General features: G+C 34.2%; 1 pseudogene; it reads left to right on the forward strand.

Moving 5' to 3' along the window:
* Positions 1–2,047: 2,047 nt before the first annotated feature.
* On the forward strand, positions 2,048–2,191 carry LOC114204697 (small nucleolar RNA SNORA62/SNORA6 family; annotated as a pseudogene).
* Positions 2,192–18,914: the final 16,723 nt, after the last annotated feature.

An 18,914-nucleotide genomic window follows, 5' to 3' on the forward strand; every position in this document is an offset into this window, starting at 1 on the left:
GTTCACAGATGTGTTTAGGATTTTTTCATCTAGATTCATACGTATATTGGTCTGTAGTTTTCTTAGGATGTATTTGTCTGATTTTTGTACCAGGGTAATAATGGTCTCATAGAATGTTCTGGGAAGTTCTCTCTCCTCATCCATTTATAGAAGTTTGTGAAGTTGTTAATATTTTCCTTTAAACAGTTGGTAGAATTCACTAGTAAAGTTATCTAGGACTAGGTTTTCTTTTTGGGAAGTTTTTTATTATTAATTCAAAATCTTTTAGGTCTAGTCAGATTTTATATTTCTCGAGTCAGTATTTGTAATTTTTGCCTTCAAAGAAATTTTTCAAATTCAGCTACATTATCTAATTTATTACACACATTGGTCATATTTTCTCATGATCCTTTTCATTTCCTAGAGTTGGAAGTAATTTACCCTGTTTTATTTATTACTGATTTTAGTGATTTGAGTCTACTCTTTAAAAAAATAGCTAAGGTAAAGTTTTGTTACTTTATTTCTATTTTCAATAAACTAATTTTGATTTTAATGTATTTTTCTAGTAAGTCCAACATCTGGGCATCTCATGAACAGTTTTATTGACTTTTTTCTCCATGTATGGACCATGCTTTCCTGTCTTTTGAGTGTCTTTAATGTTTTTGTTGGGACCTACACATTTTAAAAAAATCTAGCATCTCTTGAAATCATATCCTCCACTTCTTTCTCCAAGATTTCATTTTGTTGCTATTTGTTGTTTTCATGATGCTGCTGTTGACAACTTTCCTACGTTCTGTAAAGACACGCATGCCATTGAAGTCTCTGGTAAGTTATTTAATTGTCTGCTAATTATTGGGCAGTTTTCCATAAATTCCTTAAACTGCTGTCTTCTAGTTTTATCTGAGGGGTTCTATGTTTGTCTTGGATCCTATCTTCAAGATTCTATCATGTAGTTTCCATCTTTGCCTGTTGTTCACTTCCTGTTTATGCAAACCCTCAAGGTCAGCAAAAGATGAAAAGACAAGGGCCTTCTCAGGTCATTCCTGGGCATGACCACAACCCTGCATGTGCATAAAGACATCTAGATTTCCAGAAATATACCTCTGATTTCACAGTCCCATATGGACATCTCTTTCTCCAGGTTTAAGTTTTTTGGCAGGCCTCTTGTTTGTCCTGTTATTGCCTCCTCAGTCACCTGCTCTTCAGCCTCCAATGGTGCTCAGCTGCTGAGTTTCACAGGGGCTGTAATTGTCAGATTCTTTTATTCTATATATGTATGTATATACGTATGTATTTTTGAGACTACCATGATGTTGGGAATGGGAGGATGGAAATAGGACAACTTAAAATGCTGTAACACTCACTTCTCTTTTTGCAGCTGCTTTTCTTTAAAACATCCTCTCATATTGTTACAGCTTCTTAAATTGTTATAAGACTTTGGTTAACTTCCAGAGTACCAAAAGTAGATTTTGGCAGTTTTTGTCAGTATTACCATTGCTTTTAAAAAGGAGTAGAATTTCAGAGGTATTTACAGTGCCATTCTGGAGGTCCTTCCCGGTGACTAACTTTATAAATATTCAAGAAATAAAAATATAATTTTTTGCTTTTTAAAAAAAAATTGTTACTGGTGACCACTATGTATATAGACACTTGATAAATATTTGTTGAATGAATCAATACATCATTTTTTGTTGTTGATACACTGAAAATCAATATATTTTAAACTCAAGAAAAAAATGGGTTAAGTGTACATACATACTGAAAAGAGTATCTCCAACATTTTTAGGCTGTGACTCTGTGCCAACAATAAGCTTATTGCTTGTTCCACACTACTTCATTTAATCTTCACAACAACCATTTGTAGTTTCACTGAAGTTAGAGATAGCCACTAACCTTCTCAAGGCAATACAGTTAGTATGTGGTTCAGTGGAGATTTCAACCAGAAACTGAATCTGGAACCAACTTCTTAAACATAATATAATATTGCCTCTCCCCCCAACTCCTTGGATTTAAGAGCTTTAATTCCAAATGTCACAGAAAATATCAGTTAGGTGATAGTTTTATAAAAAAAAAAGAAAAAAAAAGAATACAGATACTGGCTAATGAACTCACAAGTGTAAGAAATGTGCTACATGAGGGGCAAGGCTTTCACTAACACCACAAGGGTCTCTGGTCCAATGAGTAGAGTTTGATGGTAATTCTTGCTACAAATATATATAAAAAAAAAGAGACAGATAAATTCAAGAGGCAATTTTTTTTCTTTTCTTTTTTTCTTTTTTCTGACCTAAATCCTGTCAATTTTGAACTTAGGAATACCACAGGTCAAGATAAACTAGTTTTTTTTAGTCATCAGTGAGAGGAGTCTCATAAAACACCAGCTATTTACCTAAAAGAAAAAGTTATCTCCTGGATAGCAGGCATCCTTTCCTCCTTTTGCCCTGCTCATGCCAGGGCTCTGGGTTCCATATTTCTCTCCTCTCCCTCAGTTGCCACTATCAACATTCTTCTCTGTGTTATCTTTCTTTCACTTTTATGACTTATGCCCCTAATACTTCTGGTATATGATAAAATATGATGACCTGATACAATCTTTAAGTAAAATGTTTGATTATGTCTGCTCCTTGTTTTAAAGACTCCAATGACTTCGCGTTACCTGAACAACAAATTCCAATCTACTCCATTATAGAAGACTCCGATACACACTCCTAATCAGAATCGTTTCTTCTTTTTTGCTAATCTCATCAAATGTAGATTTACAATTTTTTGAAGCTATATGTTACTGAATTTGAAACTAAAGGTTTTGAATTCTCATGTTTTGTCTTCAAGTCCCCTTGCTTTCCCTTTTTAGGTGTATGACCATTGTCTGGTAATGTCACTTTTATGAGCCTCATTTTGCTCATCTATAAGACGAGGTATCATACTCATTTGCACAAGGTTATTGATAAGACTTAATTAGGTAATGCATACACTTAGCAGTGTATCAGCTACCTAAGTTCAGTGTATTTGGTAACTTTTTTTTAATTTTATTTTATTAACTAGTAAATATTATTATTGGTCTCTCAGAACTTTTCTATGAGTCTACCAGCTTTACTCTTCTTATTTTTGTCTGGGAGGAAGTCTTAGGATTGTGTGCCCCTCTCTCAATTTCACAAAGTCAAGCTTAGTGCTTGAGAAGCCTATAGTTTATTTATCCTCAGTCTGTGCCCTGAAGTGTTCAAGGTTGTGCATCTTCTCCCAATCCAGCAAAGTCAAGCTGACTGCTTATATCTGTAGCTGTCTGAAGGTCCTCACACATGCCATCTGTGGAGGCTCATACTCATGGGCTCATACTCATACTCAGGAGGCATACACTATGGGGTACCTGCCGCAAGGGAACCATGCAGTGTGCCGGAGGTGTTTATCAACTGGCCGTGGAGTCTCCAGGTGAGGCAGCTTTCTAAATTTTGTGCATGAGATTCTTGGTGGAGTCCATAAGTCAGTTAATAGGATCTGAAGCTGTTTGTTGAGATCCAGACACTCTCTGCTGTGAATTTTGGCCACTTTTCTCTCCTCCTAGCTGTCTCCAGACTATTCAACTGTGCTGATCCTCTTAGTGTCCTGGGTCAGGTAAGACAGAAGTGGACGTTTTGAGCAACATCCCACAGGGCTGGAGAAGCTGGGCAGGCACTTCACTTTCACTTTCCCTTCTGGGAGAAATCAGACCAAGAGGTAAAGTGAAACAATTTCGTACTCTCTTCAATGTATCTATTCTCAGAATTTTTGCTCCACTGAAGTACTGGAACCTCTGAATTTCCATAAAGACATTCTTATCCATAGGTTGTTGTTTACGTTGGTGTTTTATGAGGGAGCATGAGGACCAGAACCTCCTATTCTACCATCTTGATGTCACAGCTCATTGTTCTCCTTTTCTCACTAAGCCAGATATTTCATCTCCAACTTTTTAACTTGGCATATCTTTACCATAGATGTACCTGTGTTTCCTGGGGCTGTATCTTATCTTCCTATAGCTTACTGAAGTCCTAAACAGTAAGCCTCATGAAAGCTGACATTTAGCCTATCTTCCTCACTTGGTCTTGAAATGTCTAGTCATTCAATAAATTTTAGTTATACGTTCAAAATTTTACTTAAATGTTTAGTTTTATATATATATAAATGTATATATATCTGTTTTATATATAGTTTTATATATATCTGTTTCTCTTTATATATATTATAAATTTATACATATATACTATATGTATATATACAAATTGCTTCTACTTTCCAAAACAACTATTTCCAGATATTTGCTTTGCCTCAGCTTTAACCTCATCTTTTCTTTTCTCTGATTTTTGTGTATCAGGCTTTTTCAGGAGATGTTTTGTTTGTCTTGAGCAATTTGAAAAGATTATACAAGGTGTAAATAATATCACACCATGTAAATTTGGACTACTGCTGAGACGGTTAATCTTATGTGTTTCAACTTGACTAGACTAAGAGATGCTCAGGTAGTTGGTAAAAACATTAATTCTGGATCTGTCTGATCCGTGAGGGTGTTTCCAGAAGAGATTAGAATTTGAATCCATACACTGATGAAGGATCACCCTCACCAAGACACGTGGGCATCATCCAAGCCGTTGAGGGTTTGAATAGATCAAAAAGGCAGACAAAGGGCGGGCGCCTGGGTGGCTCAGATGGTTAAGCGTCTGCCTTCGGCTCAGGTCATGATCCCAGGGTCCTGGGATCGAGTCCCACATCGGGCTCCCTGCTCCTTGGGAGCCTGCTTCTCCCTCTGCTTCTCTCTCTCTCTCTCTCCCCTCCTCTGTCTCTCATGAATAAATAAATAAAATCTTTAAAAAAAAAAAAAAAAAAAAAAAAGGCAGACAAAGGGCAAATGAGTTCTTTGCGTGAGCTAGGACAACCATCTTCTGCTTTAGATATTGGTGCTCCCAGATTCAGGCCTTCAGGCTTAGATGGGGACATATACCATTGGCTCCTCTGGTTCTCCAGCCTTTGTGTTTGGACTGGAACTACACCACTGGTTTTCCTGGGTTTCTAACTTGCAGACAGCAGATTGTGGGTCTTCTCAGCCTCCATAATCCATACACCAGTCCCTCATAATAAAGCTCTATATCTCTGTTATCTCTCATTCTCTCTTGCTGTTTTTGTATGTATGTATATATGTATGTATCTATGTACAGCATCTATATTATTGGTTCTGTTTCTCTAGAGAACCCTAATACAACTGATAATTTCTACTTTCTTGACAGTTAGAGTGTGTTTTTTTTTGTGGGTACTATAGACACTACAGAAATTTTATGGGAAATCAATCACATGACTCTATTACACTTATTGATCCCCTTCACCTGTCTCTTTTTCTAACTGTTCTTTGCCATATACTCTCCTCTTTCCCATCCTCATATGTCTTCCCCCCCCCCCCCACTAATTGAGTTCTTCATTCCAAATGGTAACAAGGAGGTAGGACAACTCAATGTACTCTCTAAAATTTTAAAAATGTTTCCTTGCAGGACACTTCCACACCTCCCTTAAAATATTCATTTTGTCCCATTGAGAGAGACATAATATTGGCTAAATAGACAATGATATTTATTCCACTGTCTCACTGTTAAGTTCTTAGGGTTTAATTTAAACTAACTTGAAGCCACAAGCATCTCTGAGTAGCACTAATGGTAACTTAATGAATGTAAGAGTTAAAGAAGTTAGCAAAGAACTTCATAATCCTTAAAATCCATTTATAGAAATCGGGGGGGACATTGCAATATTGCAAGCTATTTTCTAGATCCTTGGGTTATAACTATATAGGCAATGTGAAAATACAAACGGAACAATTTATCCTAGGATAAGGGGGGGTACTTAGAGATTTCAGTAGTCAAACATGACATTCAGAATCTCAACATAAATTTTTTACATAAATACCATCTGACTCCCAAATTGTTTGCATAATTCCATTTTTTTTCTATGTTGACATACCTGTTAAAATGTGTATCTTAAAATGAGGGTAACAAAAACAATGAAGTGGGAGGTTTGTCTTCAAAATAGAATTGGAACGCATTTGTGTGAAAGTCAGTGTCCCAAAATATGCACTATATGGAAGAAATGTGAATTTGGGGAGAACCAAAACAAGACTTTATGACTGCTAATCATGTAAAAGCATCTGGAAGGAGAGAAGGTGACCTATTAAATCATTAAGACTGAAAAACTTCTACAAAACACCTGGTATATGCAGAGAGCAGAATGAGGACATGATAGATAGGGGAAAACCTCTTGCGGAAAATAAATGATTGATTTCCATTTACTATTTAATCTTGTTCTTTTTGTATAATGGATAAAACAATCTTTGGTAATTTGATTGTATTTGATGTTTGCTTCTATATTATGGCATTTTGGAGAAAAGAGTAATTAATTTAAAATACCTCGTGTATATTTTACTAGATTTGTCTTTATATATATATTTTTTTTAGGGCTGCATGCTAGACTTAACATAAAATCAGGACTTGGAAGTAGCTCATTTGATTTGGATGCAGAAATATTCATAGCAACCTGACATAAATATTTCTTGTCACTCCTCATGTATCAGAACATCATTTTTCACAATTGTTCCAAGTATGCTCAAAAACAGGATAAGTCTTCAAGAGATAGGTGGTTACCATTTAAGACATTCAATAACCTCAACCATAAGGGTTAGCCAAGTACAGCAAGAAACAGAAACAAAACACAAACTCTAGACTAGCAGACGGTAACTAAAAAAAAAAAATCAATAGTTAATTCAAATACTTTTTCAATGTGTCAATATTTACCCTTCCTGCCTCCCTCCCGTTCCTCCCCTCTTCCCTCCCTGTCTTCCTTTCCTAATGCAGTCTTTTAATTGTAACCGTTTATCTGTATCTATCCCTTTAGAAAATATGTCCCCATGTGAATGTAAAAGAAACCATAATATTTGCATTTCTTCTCTGAGTTAGGAAAGATGTTCAGAACGCTCTATCTTGAACGGAAAAGAATCAAACTGACCATTATATCGCCAGTGTTTCTGAAGTGTTTAAGGGGAAAAAAAATCTATTTTTGGTAAATCTATATTTTCCATCATTTTCATTCTAATATTGCAAACTATTTTCTATGCACAGATGGATAAAGCAATGTATTGCACAATTTCTAACACTGCAATTTAGATAGTTTCATTCCTTTCAATGATCATTGAGAATGATTTCCTTCATTCTTCCTCGGTAAAAGTAATTGAAGAAGAGCAATGGCTTCAAAATAATTTTAGACTTGTACATATTTAAGCCCTAGTATATACAATCCTTTTTTTGGTGTTCCTATGGGTATACCTTGTCACTTAAAACTGGATATTTGATCAAACTCTTCCCCTCAGCTCTGCTTCTTACCTCTATATGACCATGTGAATTTTCCTTACTGTCCTCCAAAGACCCTTCTTTGTTTTTAAGATGAAGTTGTTGTTTTATTTTTTAGTTTTTTTTTTTTTTAGGATGAAGTTTAACAAACCTTAGCATTGACTACAAGATGCTTTATCGTCAAGCCTCTGTTGACCTTTATATACACAGATAACACTCAATTGCTCAGTGTAATCTTCTGCAACTCATAATACCCTGCTAAATTACCACTCTGTTAATTTTCTTTCATGTTATGACACTTGCTACAGTTTGTTAATGCTAAACTATAAACTCTGTGGAAGCTGGGACCACATTTGTTTTGCTCACCAATATAACTCTAGTCCTCTGTACATACAGTAGTTTCTAAAATAAGTATTTTTAAATTAACAATGTGTTCAGTTTTTCTTTCAAAATGAGCTCATTTCTTTCATATTTTTATTTTTAAATTTTTGATGTTCCCAGTAAAGATTATGTCTTCATACTCAGATATGAACCACTATGTGCATAAATTTATATTATTAAATTTAGTCCTCGCACTGTCAGGATTGATTCTTTCCTTTAAAATTCTACACCGTTTATTACTACTAGACTCTTGCAATTAAATCTAATGATTGTACTATCTACTTTCACTTGGGATTACAAACCTATTATCCTGAGATTGTTTTGGGGCTGAAATTGTCATGATTTGGCCTTGACTCTGGCTGATCATGCTGTTTTCTTAGGCTCCAGTGACTTTTACCTGCTTTATCTGCCTGAGCTCTGAAATTTCTTTTCAGTGCAATAAATCAGTTTTATCATTGTATCCTTTGGAATCTGTGGGTGATTTTTTTTAAAGATTTTATTTATTTAGGGAGAGAGAGTGCATATAAGTGGGAGAGAAGGGGCAGAGTTAGAGGGAGAAGCAGACTCCCTGCTAAGCAGGGACCCCCCCAACTCCAGAGACGACCCCTCCCCCTGACTCAGGGCTTGATCCCAGGAATCCCTGAGATCATGACCTGAGCCAAAGACAGTCACTTAACCGACTGAGCCACCCAGGTGCCCGGTGTGGGTGATTTTTGATTTACTTCCTGCTCAGATACTTGATCTTCTCATTTGCTTAGCCTGTAATATGGGTTCTGTATGACTTGAATTCTAATATTCATTGCAGTGTTGACTTTGCCTTATCATACTTCGCCTAAATCTCTGGTATTTTGTGTTCCTCTAAATTATATTATACATCTGGTCCTAAAAATATATTTTAGGTTTTCTGGTAAAGAGGCACCCCCCAATACTCTTAAACAGATTGCTTTTAATATATGGTACCTCAATTCATTTACAGATGACAATATATAAATAATAAACAAAAAATAATGAAATATGGTCCTTAACCATTAGTGAAGCATCAAATTTATACTGAAATATAATTCACTGCTGTGTAGCCTGACTCCTATATAGGCTTGCCAGAGATAGCAAATAGAAATACAGTACACCCAGTTATCGTGTCCCAAATAATATATTTATTTTTACTTATACTAAAATATTATTCACTCATTGTCTGAAATTCACATTTAACTGAAAACCTTGTGATTTACATGGTAATTCTATCAATATACATTGTCTAATCTTAAAAAGTTAATAATTTTTATAATAATTAAAACAAAATTTGCAAGAATCAGATGCCTTAGATATGGTTCCTAGAAGGAAGTCTTATTTAGCATCATTATTAACTATTAAATGTTATTCCTAGTGAAGTAATTATTTTACATATTTATTTTAAAAATTATAGGTTTTGGGGGACTTATTTACCTTTAATTTACCTAAACCTGTTGTCTCTAAATCACCTCTGAAAGCAATATTTTCTTTTCTTTTTTTTCTTTGCTGATTTTTCCTATCATAACTTTTTTTTGCTTGTTTTGTTATTACCTCTGTCATTTTAACCCCTTTTAACTTCTTGTTATAGGTGTTTTCTATTTCTTAACCAACTTTATTTTAATGGGTTTTTCTTAATTCAGTTTGAATTTTTTTTAAAGATTTTTATTTATTTATTGAGAGAGAGAGAGAGAATGGTAGGTAGAGAGAGAGCAGGAGAGGGAAGAAGGTCAGAGGGGGAAGCAGACTCCCCGCCGAGCAGGGAGCCCGATGTGAGACTCGATCCCGGGACTCCAGGATCATGACCTGAGCCGAAGGCAGTCGCTTAACTGACTGAGCCACCCAGGCGCCCCTCAGTTTGAATTTTCAATTGCTTGCATCTCATTGTATATTCTTCCTGAAGAGACCCCATAAATCAATGATACACATGAGTTAGATTAATGTTTTGTTTGATGACCATAAGGAATATTTTAGAGGTAGTTCTATAATGTATAAACTTGAATCACTGTATAGGATAAGTAAAAATTTCAATGTAAAAATCCTGTGACAGAAACAGAAGGGACATTTCATTTCTTTAATCAAATTAATAATATGTATGAATAACAGAACTGTGTTTCTTCATTTTCAAAGGAGGGGGAATAACTTAAGAAAATACCTTTATATGTTAGTAATCATGTAGGAAAATATGTAATGGATAGAGTTCAAAAAAATTGAAAAATGTAAAAATCTATTGCTGTGAAATATTTTAAGAAACTTGGGGGTATTTGTTCATAAATAATCAAGTTTTCAAGAATTTAAACATTTAAGGCAAACTTGGATAAAATTGATGTATCAAAGCCAGTATAATTATAACAATGATATCATTACATTGATTATTTTGTGAATATTTAGTTACTCTGGACCAGAAATTGCAATTAGCATTTTACCTTCATTTTCATGTCTTATTTTTACTATATCTACTCCTATGAGATAAGCAATGCCACCTGCTTTTCAGAAAAAGAAATATTTATGTTTTATTTTAATAGTTTTTTTTTAATTTAGGGAAACAGCTAAAATGTATTTTAAACAAAACTGTTTAAATGTGTTTTTGAATAAAAATCAATGTTTCAGGTAACAAATTTTACTATTATCACTCCTCGTCTTTTCCTGGGATGCCAATTCTCATTGTTCCTTTGTGGGGAATTAGAATACTGCGTTGGAAGGACCTGTCTACTCACTCAGTTGGACCTAGATTTCAACCCTAAGTCTGCTAAATGTTAGCAGTGATCTTGGACAAATTACCTTCAGGCTTCATTTCTTCATATAAATTTGGATTAACAGTGCCTGTATTATAGGGCTGTTGTAGAGATAAATTAGATGATATGAAATGTGCTCAGTACCTGGCTTGTAGTAATTATTCAATAACTAGTGGTAATTATAATTATTTACTTAATTTGTTGTGGGCCAAATTTTTGCAGGTCATGTTTTGTCTCCTTTGCCACAATCTTTTTCTTTAGTTTGTACTGAGTTGAAATTGTCTCTTGGTAGCTTTCCTCAGATATAAGAGGTCTATTTTGCCTTTCTACGTTCTTAGTTTGTCTGTTTTTCATGCTTCTAATCAGCTAAATAAATAGACCATTCTATTACCAAAGGATTTCTTTAATCCAACACTCATTTTTCTTTGTCACATTGCATAGGCAGGAAAACAAATGATCAGCTATGAAGCATGTGTTTAACAAGTATAAAAAACCCTCAGTGATTATATTTCCCTAATCTGAAAAAGAGAATTCTCCATGCTCATCCCTTTTGAGAAGGTGGGGTGTGGTATAGAAAGCTTTCTAAATTTCTCTTCCATATAAGAAACTGCCTGGATTAATTGACACATGATGTATCATTACCTAGAAACCTTAAAAAATATTTTATTTCACTTTATTTCTAATTAGAGTTAAGAAAATGTTAAGAAATGGTCCTTATACTAAGTCAGGAAAATCAGTGTTCTGCTAAGACCCCTTTTTCTGAAAATAATCACATAATAGGAATTCAACTGTACTGTTACCACTTTTTTTAAAACTTTAACTCATCCAAGATGTCTCAATAAATTACATCTTCAGAATTCATCTAAAAATTTATACATAGATATGATAGAATACTAGACATACATATAAAATATGTATATAGCAGTGTCTGTATTTATAAATTTGCACACAGATAAGTAAAAGAACTGGAAGAAGGGACATTAAAATACTAACTCCTGTATTTGATAATTTGATTTCTCTTTTTGATATATATAATGTGTTGTAGTTTCTAAATTTTCTAAAACAAACATGTGATCTTCAAATCAGAAATAAGTAGCACAAAAGAGAAGAAACTATAATAAAATGAAGAAAAGACAGGGGCGCCTGGGTGGCTCAGTCATTAAGAGTCTGCCTTCGGCTCAGGTCATGATCCCAGAGTCCTGGGATTGAGCCCTGCCTTGCGCTCCCTGCTCTGCGGGAAGCCTGCTTCTCCCTCTCCCACTCTCCCTGCTTGTGTTCCCTCTCTCGCTGTGTCTTTCTCTGTCAAATAAATAAATAAAATCTTTTTTAAATGAAGAAAAGACAAAAAGCATCAATTACAAAAAGATAATTCCTAAAAAATAATTTTAAAGGGATTAAAATGATTTGAAAAGAGGAATTAACAGGAAAAAGTAGTGAGTGTGAAGACAGTCCAATTTGAAGCCTGCAAAAAAATGTAGCTAACACTCTCAGTTTTTCCTTATATTTTTACTTTTTCAAAGACAATGCTAGAAAATAGATAGAAGGAGATCCAACCTATTGAGGATTGCAAACATTTTTTAAGGATGGATTAAGGTTTTATCTGTGTTTCCCCATGTCCATTGTTTTTAACTTAGAGTCCTTGTTTCCACAAGGGGGGAAACATATTTTCTTCTGATTTTTTAAAAGGTGGGGTTTAGTAACAAAAGCGGGGGGGGCATTAAACAGTGTTATTAAATGAGAGGTGATTAAGTGGAAATCCAAGTTAAATAAATGTTTTGGACTGTTAAAAGCATCGTCTAGTCACAGGCTTTCTTGCAGGCCTCTGATGCTGACATCAGCAACTTGTAAACTCAGTATTACTTCACTCAGGCAAAATCTTAGAATGCAATTTTCAGCTTGCCTTTGCAAATTTTGGTTCTCCTCAGACCTCCCTAGCTGTAGGCTCTCAGTCTGTCACATCCTCCATTCAGCTTCTTAGCCCAGTGGTCCACCTGTCACCTTGGCTCTGTGGTCAACAAGTCTACCTGTGGCTAGCCAAGAGGCAAACTGTCTAGCTCTCAAATCAGCATGGCCACCTCACCCTGAAAGTGGGAATACTTGCTAGTGTTTCTTTTTCTCACTGCTTGCTCTCCCTGTATCTCTTTCTGCCTCTCTAAGAAAATAACTTTGTCCCCTTCATTAGACTTCGACTTCCCCACTTTGACATGTAACAGTCTATAATATATAATTCTTAATTAGGGGAGTGTGGCACTGTCTTAACTTCATCCTAGCTAACACCTGCATCTCAATCTGAAACTCAAAGAAGAAAAAAGAGAACACATCTAAATATTTGATTCACCTACATATCTCTTCTTTCTACTATAAATTTCCCCAGGAAAGGGAAATTTCCTCTCCTTCCAATCTGAACGTTTTTATTACATATAACTCCCTAGACCAGTTTGTGAAGCTCAAATAGGAAGACAGAATTGTTTAAACACTGTTTCTCAAGAAAATAGTCTTGTGATTTTCTTGTGAAGGAAAAATTGGTTGAACCAGGGTAAGGGTCATGTATTCAAAAAAGGCAGTAGAAAAAAATGCACATTAGTTTTTGAATTATTACCCATTATACATGTTATTATGGGCATGCTGAAAGAATCCTTTCAGTGGCCATATGCTATCCCAGAGGGGCTGTACTATAATTTATTTAGAAGTTGCCATAATTTTCCAAATTTAATTTATTTTCAGCTTTTTCTATATCATGGTTAAAAAAACAATTTTTACTAATTTTTGTGCTGTAGAACTCACTGTATTAATACCATTCTTAGAGAACCATTTATGTTGAAGTTGATATCATTAACACCTTTAGCTCATAGAATCTGTGCCTACATATTTAAAGAAATGTAAATATTCAGATCAATGAGATTGCCTATGAGAAAAATGCTAGGAGACATACGGTATCATTGTGCCTTTTAACTGACAGATCTTTTCCCCAAAATAACTCCCTATTCCTTTGTAACTCTTTGTCTTTCTAGATGAGAGAAATTATCTTCACTATCCTTAATGTCTTATCTTATTTGCACCATATGATTATATTTAATTCATACAACAAATCAGCATAATTTCTTAATTAAAAAAATAATATGTCATTTTCTGTGTAAGTTCAAATAATATTTCATTCAACATGAATAAACATACCAGTACTTTATGTTCTTTTTATAAAAATTCACTCTGAAAATGTGGAATTTGTCATAGCTGCTAAATATTTTAAGGTCTTTAGTTTCCAATGTAAAAAATCTTAATTAGTACAATCATTTTCCCTTAAGTATAATCTCAGTTAAAAAAGTGTTTTGGGAATCAGTTGTTTCTATGGCAACTAGGAATTCAAACGGAATTATAACCTGCTGGAGCAAGATGCACTTGATCAATCCCATGAAAGAGATTATGGAAAATACTATCTAAAAAGCAGTAAAGGCATCAGTATGCTTCAAGTAAAATCTTCAGAAAAAAATATTATCACTTTTTGTGTTTACTGTGTTGTGTTCACTATTGCAAACAAATTCTAATATAACATATAGTTTAATTACAGAAATAGAACTTACGAGTTCTTTAATGATAAGGAATAGTATGTAAAAACAATATATATATGTTTCAAGGTGGAGGTTTGGAGCCCATATTTTATCATCACCCCAACTTCCCTTGGGGTTCCAACTCTTGCAGCTGTACACAAAAGGACTGTTTATAGAATCGGGAACATAGTATAATTTTAACAACTGAGTACAGTCTACTCAAATGCATAGCATTCTAAATATTTATAGCACAAAATTTAAATAATAATGTAAGTGAGTCTTTCTCTTTCTTCCTGAATATAGATGGTTGATTCCCAGAAGTAGTCTCACATGGCTTTAGCCTTGAGATTTAGGTTTGATGAGAAAGAACCCTATAAAAAGTAGAGAGAAGCCTTACTAGATGCTGACCCAGGACGAAGGAGCAAGGGAAGGCCCATCGTGTGTCCTAGGTCTTGGGTATCCTATATGCTGAGCAATGGGAGGAGTTTTTTGTTTTTTTGTTTGTTTGTTTGTTTGTTTGTTTTTTAATGAAGATGAATGTAGAGTAGGCAAAGAAAGAAGTGTTGGAAGAGCACTGAAAGTTCTCTGTCCAGTGTGGCTTTTTCAAATTATTTAAATCCCTATTCGTGTGCCTTCAAGTAGAAATTAAAGGATACCCTCAGATTCAGACATTTTTTATGAGAGCTAAATTGATTCATCACATCTAATAGGTTCTTATGGATAAGATGAGTTCTCTATTATGAAACTGTATCTTCAAACAGCCTATTTTTTACTTTATTGTAATATTGGCTAAAACCTAGATTTGAGAAAATTGCTGTTCACTACCTGATTTCCTTCTTTCACATGAAAAGAAATATACATCTAGCTTATTCAGTAATCAATTAAACATAGCAACGTTGCTTGTCTTAGAGGATATCGTGAAAATTAGATAATGTTTATGAGAAGGTGTTATAAGCTCTAACGGGAATAGAAATTTTAACTGACATTATTATCTCTATTAGTGTGATAAAAATCTTTGTTTTGGACAGATACAAATCAAAGGTGTTACATATTTTTATTGATATATGTAGCAGTAATGAATCTCAACCGCAATACTCAGATTCAGGTATTCAAGAACTAAAACCCTATTTTAAATAGCTTTTAATCTAATGCTTTCTTACACTGAATTGGCAGATAAACATATATGATCCCATCTGTAAAAGAGATTGTGTCACAGTTTTGTTTGTTACAGAAGACCAGAGGATTGAAAGGAGTAGGGCTGATATTCAGGCAACATATATTTCTGCAAACCCATCTCTCGTAGCTGTCTTGAGTTCAGTGTATTTGCACGACTTCCTAAGATACATTTTTAAAGACTAATCATCTCATTTACCTAAAGCTACTATGCAACCAGTTCCCTCACCTTGCCATCTCTCTCTTGTACTGCCTTTGTAGCGAACACTTTTTTCTAGTCATCCAGAGAATTTGTTTTTTTGCTTTTTGGTTTTTTTTTTTTTTTTTTTTTTGTCTTGGAGGGAAAGCTAAAGCTACACACATATAAATGCTTCTCCAAGGTAGTATTTTTATGACTCTAAATAACCTCCCCCACTTTTACCTGTTTCACTAATACTACACTTTCCCTAGAGATAAGGCATTTAGAATACAAAAAGCAGGGGTTCCTGGGTGGCTTAGGCGGCTAAGCTTTAGCCTCTTGATTTCTGCTCAGGTCATGATTTCAGGGTCATGAGACCAAGCCCTGCCTCGAGCCAGGCCCAGTGCAGAGCCTCCTTAAGATTCTCTCTCTTCCTTCTCCTTCTGCCCTTCAACCCCACCACACACATGCTTTCTCTCTGTCTCAAAAAAAAAAAAAAAATAGAATACAAAAGCAGAATGTTTTGACCCTACTTTTCATTTCTTCCCTACCACATACTTTTTATACAGCAACAAAGAATAAAATTTTCTAACCACATGAAATAAATAAGGGAAAGGTAAATATACTGAAAGATACAGTATATGATATTCATTCAAATTATCATCTAGGCAAAGTAGTTTAAATATGTAAGCACTTTGAGCAAATTTGCTTTGTATTTGTATCAGCCAATAGATTAGGTTGTGCTGAGGTAGCAAATATTCCCCAAACTTTGTGGCTTCAAACAATAAATATTTTTGTTCTGTATTGTTTTGTTGTTCATATTTATTTTATTGCAGGTCATCTAGGGAGTCTTTGCTCTATCTCCTGGACTCACTCTGGGACCTGGTTTGCTGGAGCAGCCGCTATCTGGAGAGTGTTGGTTGTTGTAAAAGAGGTTAAAGAAAAAGTTTTTAATTGTCAATTACATATACTGCCTTAGAAATAAAACATCATTCAAAATTCTTTGGCCAGTACAAGTCAAGTAAGTGGTTTCATCCAAATCTAAGAACTTACCTAGAAGGAAAATAAACATTTGCAAATAGCCCCAAAAAGATTACTGCAGTTCTATGAGTGTTAAATGCATTTTTATGTTTATCCTTGTTAAAAAGCACAGTCGGGGCACCTGAGTGCCTCAGTTGGTTGAACATCTGACTCTTGGTTTTGACCCAGGTAATGATCTCATGGGTGATGACATCTCATGATCTCTGTGCTGGTGTGCTCAGCAGGCAGTCTGCTCGAACGTTCTCTCCCTCTGCTCCTCTCCCCACTCACTCTCTCTCTCTCAAATAAATAATTTTTTTTTAAAAAAAGAAGCATAATCATTTAATGAGTATTTAAAAATAAAGTGAATGATTTAACATCTTGTAATTCTGCAAAAATTTTAGACAAACTTAAAATAGGCAAATTAGTATATCAGTTTGAAAATGAAGGGAAGAGCTGTTCTTCTTTCTTCACATTCCTCAATACATTTTCCCAAAACATTCATTGTGTTTATTTGGAAACCACCATGCAATTTGCCTTGGATAACATCATGATAAAAAACACTAACCTTAAAAAGCAAATAAAACAAACAAACAAACAAAATCACTAACCTTGCCACCAAGAAACTTAAAATTTAATGAGGTAGAAAATGTACATAATAACTTTTACTCCACAATTTCAATAAAACCACCCTTCTGAAAGTCACAAAAACTACTTGTTGACATATCCAATGGTTGGATCCTAGCTCTCTTTGTAATAGACATAGCCTTGTCATTCCTTCCATCTTTAAGAACCTCCCACACACTCCACTACCTATCATTTCTCTTCTACTACATTCTTTTTGTTGAGGATATACAAATTATTTTTTACCTGCACTCTTTCTCTTGACCTCTAGATTTGTATATTCAACTGTCGTATTTACATCAACACTAGTGTGTCTAAAAGAAAACTTAAAAGTACATGCCCAAAATTTTACTCTGGATTTTCCCTCCCCAAGTACATCTTTCTCTTGCAGTCCCTGTCTCATTAACAAATACTATCATTTAATTGCTAAGATCAACCTTCTTAAAGTCATCTGTTTTTAAATTTTTTATTGTTATGTTAATCACCACACATTACATCATTAGTTTTTAATATTAAAGTCATCTTTGATAGCTCTGTAGTTGTCATTCCAATTTCCTCATCCAAGACTTCAGCAAATTTTATCAGCCATACATTCAACTGAAATCGACTAAAAAGATAATAGTTCAACATACTATAATTTTATGTCAATTTGTACAATAATTGGCTTCTATTTTGTAATTTTGTACCAATGTCACAATGAATGTCTTTACATAGAAAAAAAAAGTATTGAATGATGATTGTACACACCAAGCTTAGATTCAATCATTTAGCTTTTTATTAGTTCTTTATTAAATGCCTGCTATATAAAAGGAAGTAGACTAGGAATGAAAGTGACAGATCTATGCCCTTAAAGATTGAATAAAAAGGCTCAATTATTTTTCATGTAAGAATGCTTTCATCATGCTCTTGTATTTAAAAATGTGTTTCTATTCTGAGAGATTCTCTTAGTTCTTTTAGTTGTTATCTAACATCTCCAATAAAAATTTGCCAAAAATCTTTCAAAACCTCGGGTTTCAAGCTTTTTCCTATCTGATCCTCTCTTGCTAATTTCATAGAAGAAAAACTAGCACTAAACTGAATGAAATAAAGCCCCATCAGCAAATCCTTCCAAATGCATTTTCAAACCTCTGTTTTTATTGCATGTTTTCTAAAATTTTGTGATATAATTAATTTCATCAGATAATTGATAATGTTTTTAATAGGTGACAATAATTTCACTCTTGCAGTTTCTGTAGAAACCCACTGAAATCTGCTAGGTTTTATTTGTAATGTATTATATTAATTGGGATAATATTATACACTTGAAATAAATTAAAGAAAAATGATACTTCAGTATCAATTAAGTGAATAATTTTCCTACATATTGGTAAATTTAAGCCAGACAGATATCCCCATGTTTTTCTGAAATAAGATTTTAAAAAATGATTTGAAGTTCCATCATGTTGGGAATCACCTACTTTTATATTTTGTTATTCTTTGTAGTCCCAAGTGCCAAGGCACTCATGATATTTTGGGGATGGTTCATCTCAAAAAAATTATGTCAACATTAAATTGTTTAAACTCTTGAAAGTTTTTTCTACACTTCACTCCCAATGATCAGTCCCAGTACTGATGCTATGTTAAATTACTTCATTTGAGTGACTTGTGCATTTTCCATTTGATTTATTTGGAGACAAATGTGCACTCCAGGCATGGGCTTTATGATGACCTCCATAAGGTTTAAAGGCTGACAACTCTGTCTTGATATATAGCTTGTCTGTTCTTGAGCTCAGGAGAGCTATGAATTGTCATGGCAGCTCTATAAATTTACATTTCGTCATAATATTAAGGAAAAGCCTAGGAATCATTTCCAGTATTGATGACTCAAGCACACCTATTTCTGTCTACATGGGTTGTAAAAATCTCAAAAGAATTGCCCATGCAG

Source organism: Eumetopias jubatus, unplaced genomic scaffold, assembly GCF_037043125.1.
Source record: "Eumetopias jubatus isolate StellerSeaLion01/CBP00866 unplaced genomic scaffold, mEumJub1_p1.0 scaffold_6, whole genome shotgun sequence".
Classification (NCBI taxonomy): domain Eukaryota; kingdom Metazoa; phylum Chordata; class Mammalia; order Carnivora; family Otariidae; genus Eumetopias; species Eumetopias jubatus.